Source organism: Prionailurus viverrinus, chromosome B2 (assembly GCF_022837055.1).
Source record: "Prionailurus viverrinus isolate Anna chromosome B2, UM_Priviv_1.0, whole genome shotgun sequence".
In the NCBI taxonomy this organism is placed as follows: domain Eukaryota; kingdom Metazoa; phylum Chordata; class Mammalia; order Carnivora; family Felidae; genus Prionailurus; species Prionailurus viverrinus.
The window spans coordinates 64,944,318-64,951,704 of record NC_062565.1 but is presented as its reverse complement, the minus strand read 5'-3'; the positions used below and the strand labels follow the sequence as shown (position 1 = coordinate 64,951,704).

Below are 7,387 nucleotides of genomic sequence, written 5' to 3'. Positions count from 1 at the left end.
AGTTCTCTTTCAACAAGTATTTTAAATTTCTGTTATAGACAAAGGATAATACTTAATGATTTAATAGATTAAAAAATTAATAAGGCTAATCTTTTCTCTTAAACTCACACACTACTAAGTAGATTATGTAAGTCACCAAGTTGCTCTAATGCAAGACAGATTGATATCAGTGCCATAAGAGAATGCCGATTGCTGTGGCATTACCAAAACAGGAAAATCAAATCCCATTAAGTCTCTTTTAGTTCACAAGTACCTTAGTCAAGTATCAAAAGGTTGCAAGTAACATAGACTCCCTCGATTTCTTTTAATGAGAAGTATGAAACATTAGCAAATATAAACTTATTTCATGAAATCTGAGGCCAGCCCTCAGAAGCAAATAGATCCAGAAAATGGACATTAAAATTACTCTCTCTGTCTCTCTGGATTGATGTGGTCTCTTACTCCTGCTTCTCTCCCTTCAATTTTTTTCTTTTTTTGCCTAATTGCCTTCTCTATTTTGTCATGTGTAAGGCCAAACATGGTCAGTCCAGATCTTAATTTGCATTCCTTTTCAGTGAAAGAGCTAAAAAAACAAAAAGCGAAAAAATTGACCCATGTCTCAGAGACCCAAATCCAAATAGCCTGGAGAAAGCATCTAAGTTGCCTGAACTGGGCCAGATGTTTATCCTTGTCCAAAAGATAGTATTGAGATACAATGAAGTCCACCCAATGAGTGGACTTTCCAGACAAGGGAAACAGAAGTTAGGACATTAACTCAAAATATGTAAAAGAAAATAAGGTAGATGCTAGACTAAGAAGTAAGATTACCATCCTTCATCAATGAACATTCTGGGGAATTGTCTCTCAGCAGGGATTAGGTTCTAAAGTCAGCATACATTGAAAAAACACTTAAAGACAAAATTATCTTTGAAATATCTTAAATAGCCCTAAATTCTTTCACATGTGTGGTTTTATGTATATAACCATTCTTATGGAATGCTTTGGTTGCAAATAGAAAATAAGCGTGACCCAATCGGCTTAAACAAAAAGGAAAACTTGTTGTCTCACAAATGGTCCAGTGTTTGTTAATTCAGTTGTTCAATGATATTATGGCACCAAAGTTCTCTTCATTTTCCTGTTTTGCCATTCTTAGCAAGTCTGACTCTCCCAAGCTAACATCCTTTGTGCTCACAAATGGCTACAGACCAGGGACTCAATCATACAGGAAAATATACAAAGTCTCTTCCTTGTTCATCTAATTTAAGGAGTGATACAAACTCTTTCCCAAAGCCCTCTACTCTCAGTTGACCTCTCTCAAGTCTCCATCAGAAATGGGGTAGAACTCACCCTAAACCAACTACTAGATAGAAGAATAGGAGCATTGTAGTAGATTTATAACAATCATAACTTAGCCGGGAGCCAATTTGGGCAAAGCTGGACACCATACAGTATCAGGGCTCTTTCAACATGGAAGTAGCAGAAAACAAATAATTTGGCACTCATAAAACTCCTGATTCTAGTCATGCTTATTTTAGCTCTAATTAATATAAAAGAAAAGAGTGAAAATAAACCTCAGATTTCATCAAACCCAATGAATTCCGAGATTAACAATGTGTGTGTACTATCTATCGATATCCTGTGACTTGGTGATTTGTAATATTCTTTGAGAACTTCTTGTCTAGGTTATATAGGTGAAGCTCTAAAGGCCAAATAATAATTAAAGAAGTGAATAAAAGCACTATTTTAATCCAAGTGGAAATGGTATGAATAAACAGGCAGACTGTGAAAAATTCATTTGGATAAGATGAGAGAATTATTTTCACTGGCCCAGTCAGTTAGTTGTTTATCTCACAGGGAATCATGTTGCCCTCAGGCCCTGCAGGGGACCCACCTGTGAAGGATAAGAGTTATGTACCATACTTCTTCTCTAGGACATCAACAGGGTCATATTCTGGCTACTTGAAAGATCCACCTTTTTGTGTCAATTTGCACTAAATTCCCACTAAGCCCTGAGAAACACTGCTCTAGTCTGTAGAAATGTACCTTCAGGCAACAAAAAGTTTTATGTTAAATTTTTGCTCTCATGTTTTACTGTAGCTTTGCTGGGTTTTTTTAATGTTTATTTATTGATTTTTAATAGAGAGAGTGAGTGGGGGAGGGGCAGAGAGACACAAAGAGAGAGAATCCCAAGCAGGGTCCACACTGCCACTGCAGAGCCTGACGTGGGGCTCTAACTCATGAACCATGACCTGAGCCAAAATCAAGAGTTGGTTGCTCAACTGACCGAGTCCCAGGAGCCCCTAGATTTTTAAAAATTATTTATTGTGCTTAACTGTAATAACCTCTCTGAGGGCAAGTCTTTGATACAGCATCGAGTTTGAAACCAGAGTCAGTGATCAAAAAACGTCCAGCAAATGAAAGAATAAATTTTCTTTCTTACCCATTTCTGCACATTTACCCAAACCACAATATTCTGTCAGTTGCCTTTTAAGTTCATAAATATCCCCAGTAACTGAACAGCACAACTCCTTTGTAAAAATGTTGAACAACACATGTATCAAACGCTTAATGTTAACATTGAAGAATCCTCAAAGAAGTGGAGCAGGGCTCACTAGTTCTTAACTGTGGGCTGTGCATAATGACTTCCTTCCAAATAATTCATTATGGAAAGGAGACAAGTTTTAAGTGGAGAAAATTGACCAACACTTCCTCAGCCAGGTGATCAAAGTCAACATCAATAGTGAAAATCAAGGTGATAGTTTGTCCCTTTATATTATGTGATAAGAATGGCATGTTACCTCTGTGATCTTCATCTCCAAAACACATAATCCTATTCTAGTTGTGAGAAAAATACCCGTAAATCACAACTGAGAGACATTCTACAAATTACAGGACCAATAATCCTCAAAAACACTGAGGTCATCAAAAACAAGTCTTAGAGGGGCTCCTGGGTGGCTCAGTCGGTTGGGAGGCCGACATCGGCTCAGGTCACCATCTCACAGTCCGTGAGTTCGAGCCCCGCATCGCGCTCTGTGCTGACAGCTCGGAGCCTGGAGCCTGTTTCAGATTCTGTGTCTCCCTCTCTCTCTGACCTTCCCCCATTCATGCTCTGTCTCTCTCTGTCTCAAAAAATGAATAAACGTTAAAAAAAATAAAAAAAACAAACAAACAAAAAAAACAAGTCTTAGAAACTGTGAGAGCCAAGACGAGCCTAAGGAGACACAATGATTAATGTCACATGATGTTCTCAGTGGAACAGAAAAGGAATTGGTAAAAAGGAAATCTGAATCAAGTATGGACTTTATTTAATAATCATGTATCAATATATTGGTTCACTAATTGTATCAAATGTACCATACTAATACTGTAAGAAGTTACTAACGGAAAATGGTGTGGGCTATATGGGAACCCTATACTATTGTAATTTTTCTGTAAAAACAATTTTTTTTTGTTCTAAATATAAAGGATCTTTACCTCATATTCATCTGGAGTGGAGAGGGGAGAAATGCAATAATCAAACACCAAATGATGCCTTTGTATATATTACCCCCCCCCCATTCTGCCCCAGGGGAGAAATGAATCAACACCTGTGATCCAGCAAAGCAACAGCACATGCCTTCTTCATAGGGAGAGTGACTAAAGTGTGTGGCTGGAGGCCAGGACTGTTAATCTAGTGGAGGCTGCTGCACATGGCTGTAAGAGGAGAACTCCCCACCATCAGGTACCCTCTCCACATTCCCTGTCCTAGCAGCACCAACATACTGCTGTATTTTTCAGATAGACCACCACAGATTTTAAACCTCTAAAAGATAACACATTCCTATTTTCAGCAAAGACTTTGAACTCAGCTAATTTTTGTATGTTATGATTAACCATCCGGAAAGGGTCTGTCCTTGCTCTTAGATTTTTATTTTACACTCAAATCCTCAAATACTTGGGTTTATACTGACTGACCTGCTCAAATTTCTTATTTCCCAGAATTGTTATGCTGCAAGATTCTTCCTCCTTTGCAGTGGTCCATCTCTTCACTGAGTTATCCTCTGTCCTCAATTCTTCCTTGTCCTGGACTAATTTAAATTATGAAACAAACCCACAACATTTCAAAGGAATCTTTTTCCATCAGCCAAGATTGTTCACCAGCCAAGAAACCCTTGGGGCAACCAAGTTACCTATTAAATCTTGATGAAGATCAGCAAGATCTAGAATTTGCTTCCTTCTGTTGGGTAACTTATAAATGTAGCAATAATATTGTGTATCCCAAATTCCAAATTCATTACCAATTATGGGCATATTAGATATTTTATTTTGGAATGTGTTGCATATCAGTTTACAGAAAAAGAATTCTAAAGCCAGCCGCCAAATTCCTCCTTTATGTCACTTGACAATGAGGCACGAAAAACAATTGCAACAGCTGTATATATCCTGAGATCATGAGCCATACACTTTATATAGAAACTGAGAATTTCAAAAGTTTAAAGCAGTTAAGTTAACCAACCTTTAAACAACTTTAAAAAATAGTTTCTTAAATTGTCAACCAAACCATAATTTTGATTAGAGAAAGACAAGATGAGTAAGTTTGATCTGTGACCCTAAGTTAAAGGAACCCATCTGTTAATGGTATCAGTTGAAAGTGGCACAAATACCATATGATTCCACTCACAAATGGAATCTAAAAAAAAAGAATAAACAAACAAAATCAGAGCTATAAATGCAGAGAACAAACTGATGGTGGCCAGAGGGGAGGAGTGTGGGGTGGGTGGGTGGGTGGGGGCAAAATGGGTAGAGGGGAAAGGGAGATACAGGCTTCTGGTTATAGAATGAGCAAGTCACAGGAATAAAAAGCAGAGCATAAGGAATACAGTCATTGATATTGTAATAGCAATGTAATGGGACAGATGGTAGCTATACTTGTGGTGAACATAGCACGGTGTATGAATTTGTCAAATCGCCAAGTTGTAATACACCTGAAACTAGTGTAACACTGCATGTTAACTATAGTCAAGTAAGAAAAATTTTTAAAAATCAAAGCACAGCTCCAGTCATCCAAGATGCTGAAAGGAAAGAAGGTTAAGAACAAGATGGGCAACCCTGTTCCTGCTGACATGAGGAAGCAGGAGGCCAAGAAGGTGGTCAATCCCCTATTTGAGAAAAGGCCCAAGAATTTTGGTATTAGACAGGATATCCAGCCCAAAAGGGACCTCATCCACTTTGTCACCAATCAGGCTGCAGTGGCAAAGGGATATTCTCTATAAATGTCTAAAAGTGCCTCCCATAATTAACCAGTTCACGCAGGCCCGGGACCACCAAGCAGCCACTCAACTGCTTAAGCTGGCCCACAGATACAGACCAGAGACAAATAAGAAGCAAAGATTGTTGCTCCAGGCTGAGTAGAAAGCTGCCAGCAAAGGTGATGTCCCCTCTAAGAGGTCACCTGTCCTTCGAGCTGGGGTTAATACTGTCACCGTCTTGGTGGAAAACAAGAAGGCTCAGCTGGCGGTGATTGCACATGATGTGGCTCCCACTGAGGTGGTTGTCTTCCTGTGTGCCCTGTGTCATAAGACAGGGGTTCCCTACTGCATTATCAAGGGAAAGGAGGCCAAGCTAGGACATCTGGTCCACAGGAAGACCTGCACTACTGTCACCTTCACACAGGTTAACTCGGAAGACAAAAGATCTGTAGTTCTGGCTAAGCAGGTGGAAGCTATCAGGACCAATTACAATGACAGATATGATGAGATATGCTGTCACTGGGGACGCAATATCCCAGGTCCACAGGCAGTGGCTCACATTGCCAAGTTGGAAAAGGCTAAAGAACTGGCCACAAAATTGGGCTAAGCATAAGCTGTTGAATTTTCTGTACATAAAAGTTACAAAAAGTTCTCTTTCAAAAAAAGTCAAAATAGCACAAAAAAGACACATTCTTTTTATAAAAACAGACAAATCCAGATTGCTTATCTGAAATAGATGGGCTCCAGTCATTCTTTGAAAATTTCTTTTAGTACAATTTTTAAAAATTACTAACAAAGATGTGTAAAACATATCTGTGGCAATCTCTAATTTCATCATCTTTGGTTTTTGAAAGATTATATACAATCTACTATTACCAACATATATATCATCAATATATAGTCTCCTTGAGGGTCTTTTCTATCTGTCCATCTCTTAGCCTCTTAATAGAGTGCCTTTTCAAAATAGATATTTGATAATTTACATTGAGATATAATGGATGCTAATAATTTCTAAAGGGATCTCAGTGCACAGCTGAACGGAGGAATTGCTATGAGAGAGAAGCTTAAAAGAAGATAATGAGAAAAATATATCATTCATTTGTTCAAAGACACTTGAGTGCCTACTCTTTGCTGATGCTCTGCTAAGCACGATGGGGGGATGGAGAAAAATATGATTAGGGCTTGAAGTATCAATAATACTTATCAATAATTAAGGATATAAGGTATACATATGATGTGTACTAGATACTAAGTAGGAAGAAAAAGTGAGTGACAATGCAAACATCTAGGACTTAAGGAGAAGTAGAAATCACTTGCATCTGAGAACGTTCTAAAGACTGCTCATAAATAGAGTGATGATAATTAGCATAGCTAAGTTAATAATTATCTAAATGGGCTGAAGGGAAAATAGAGTGGCAGGGATCAAAACTGATTCTCTGGATCCTGTCTGAATCTTATTAAAATTGTGTCAGGAGAAATATGACAGAGAGCCCATGACTAAAAGTTACCTTGCTTATATGCTATGATTTGCAAATTAATCAATCTCACTATTTGATCACTGTGATTCCTAAGAGTTTTGTATTAGTTTCATTTAGCAATTTTATGTTTATAGATTGTCTTTTTTTTTTAATTTTTAAATAAGCTCTTTATCTCTAAATTATGCAGCCTTTGTGCCAAAAATTTGGAAACATTCAGGTTGTTCAGTCATGGATACAAAACAACTAGCATGAAATCAAAGGGTCTGCGATAAAATATTTAGCTAGAAATTTAAAAGCCTAGTTAATATTTAACCCCAAAATTACATAATAATAATGATGATAACGAATGTGACTCATGATAACCATTAGAGTTGTATAAAATTAAATTAATGATGGTTTTAAAACATGAAATGATCATTTCAAGGGAAGAAAATTAGTTTTGTGTGACCATATGCTACAAATTGAGAATAGATTTAGAAAGTATCAAAAAGCACTGAAATAATACAGATACAAAAAAATCTTCTAGTATTTGACCATTATCAAACACTCAGAGATTCCCCACTGCCTAATGGTTATCCCCTTCCCACATTTCTCAGCATGGGATACAAGTCTTCCCCAACACTTTTGTCCCTTCTTGCTTTTCTAGTGTCCAACTCACCCAAACCCTGCTGGAGCAAAGTTACTTTATTTTCTTAAAAACTG

General features: G+C 37.6%; 1 pseudogene; it reads left to right on the top strand.

Moving 5' to 3' along the window:
- Positions 1–5,021: 5,021 nt before the first annotated feature.
- On the top strand, positions 5,022–5,814 carry LOC125166787 (60S ribosomal protein L7a-like; annotated as a pseudogene).
- The last annotated feature ends 1,573 nt before the right edge of the window (positions 5,815–7,387 follow it).